This window comes from Penaeus vannamei, chromosome 5 (genome assembly GCF_042767895.1).
Source record: "Penaeus vannamei isolate JL-2024 chromosome 5, ASM4276789v1, whole genome shotgun sequence".
NCBI classification, from domain to species: domain Eukaryota; kingdom Metazoa; phylum Arthropoda; class Malacostraca; order Decapoda; family Penaeidae; genus Penaeus; species Penaeus vannamei.
Window position 1 is genome coordinate 36,210,044 of NC_091553.1, and position 2,500 is coordinate 36,212,543.

The window sequence follows — 2,500 nt, forward strand, 5'->3', positions numbered from 1 at the left end:
GGGACGTGGAGACCAGGGTAGGGGGGGGGAGTGATAAAGGAGTGAAGTGGGGCCAGGGGGGAGGGGGGTAGGCACTGTCAAGAGTGGGATATCAGACCATTTGATTCTGTCGACCGTGGGGTGGGGTGTAAAAGAAACGGCGAGAGCGTGCGGGAAAAGAAGATGGGGAAGTGATAAAATAAGGAGATACAGAGGGGGTAAATAGGGTGAATAGCAATAATGATAATGATGACAATAATATGAATAAATGCAAATAGCGATAACAGCGGGTGAGGAATAAAAAAAAATAAAAATAGTCATAGATAGAGATTGAGAGAGAGAGAGAGAGAGAGCGAGAGAGAGAGAGAGAGGGAGAGGAGAGAGAGAGAGAGAGAGAGAGAGAGAGAGAGAGAGAGAGAGAGAGAGAGAGAGAGAGAGAGAGAGAGAGAGAGAGACAGACAGACAGACAGACAGAGAATGGGGAGGGAGCGGGGGATGGGACAAGCGAGAAGAAAAACGCTCATTGCACTGACCAGGATATTCAGTGTCTGGAATCTCGTCGATGATTCCCCTGATCGTCTGTGTGTGAAACTGTATATAGAGAGACAGTCATGGATACACACACATGCACAAACACATACACACACAAACATACACACGTAGACACAAACACAGACACACACGCACAAACACATACACATACAAACATACACACGCACACACAAACACAGACACACGCGCACACAAACGCAGACATACACACACGCACACACAAACACAGACACACACACACGCACACACAATCACAGACACACACAAACACAGACACACACACACACAAACACAGACACACACACACACAAACACAGACACACACACGCACACACAAACACAGACACACAAACACAGACACAAACACACACGCACACACCACACACACACACACACACACGTCTCTCTTCCTTTTCTATCTCTCTCTCTCTCTCTCACTCTCCTCTCTCTCTCTCTCTCTCTCTCTCTCCCTCTCGCCCTCGCTCTCTCTGTCTCTCTCGCTCTGTCAGTCTCTATTTCTGTTTATCTCCCTTTTGTTGTTTGTCTACATGTCTGTTTGTCTCTGTCTTCCTTTGTCTCGGTTTCTGTCTGCCTATCTATTTATCTGCCTGTATCTCTCTCTCTCTCTGACGAAGGTGAGGACAACGAAGTGAACCTTTTATTCCTCTTATCACCTCAGACAAGACTTCTGTGCTTCCGGTGGTTACATGTTCCAAGGACTGACCCTGTAGGAGGGTCATCCTTGACCGATAGTTAAGGGCATAATGGCAGTTGCTAGCCACTTATATGCTAGTATGTATTCCCACGACAATTTATTTGTCAGCCAAGGTAGTTTACACACAGAACCTGCGTATCTCATCCCGGCAGTACGACAGAGACCGTCCTGCTTGCGATTGCCGAGCGATCAAAGCAACTTCTTAGCATTATATATCATCGGTGATATAATTATCTGTAGAGTGTTGTGCTACCCTCCTCGCTCCAACTCCCAAACTGATCTGAGACCTTACCGTGACCAAATTGTTTCCTCAATGTACGGTCGTTGAACTGGAACCGAATGCGTGTATGTGTGTGTGCGCATACATAAATGTGTATATGTATAATTATATATAGATGTGTATATATATATATATATATATATATATATATATATATATATATATATATATATACATACATATATATACATACATATATATATATATATATACATATATATACATATATATATATATGTGTGTGTGTGTGTGTGTGTGTGTGTGTGTGTGTGTGTGTGTGTGTGTGCATATTTATATACATATAGAAATGTATACATATGTAGGTAAATAGGTAAATAGATTGACATATGTGTGTGAGTGTCCTTCCGTGTGCGGGAGGGGGGGGGGGTGATATATATGAAGTGCGGGTGTGCACAAGCATACATAATTTGTACTTGCGTGACACATTTGCGTCGTAGAATATTCATGTTTGTTTCCTTCGTTTACTTTCATTTTGCTTTAATGGATTTTTTTCATTAATTTCCCTTTTTCTTCAGCTAAAAAAAAAAAAAAAATCAGAGTGGCAGAGTCAATAGACCGATAGATAAATTGCATGAGGTGTAAAGAAGAGAGGAAGAGAGAAAGAATTACACATAAACACACACACATACAGAGAGAGAGAGAGATAGTGAGACAGAGAGAAAGAAAGAGAAAGAGATAGGTAGATATGTGGATAGATAGATAGATAGAGAGAAAAAAAAAGAAAAAGAGATAGATAGATATGTGGATAGATAGATAGAGAGATGAGGATGGGAAGATAGAGAGAGACAGACAGAGATAGATAGATAGAGAGAGAGAGAGAGAGAGAGAGAGAGAGAGAGAGAGAGAGAGAGACAGAGACAGAGACAGAGACAGAGACAGAGACAGAGACAGATATAGAGAGAGAGAGAGAGAGAGAGAGAGAGAGAGAGAGAGAGAGAGAGAGAGAGAGAGAG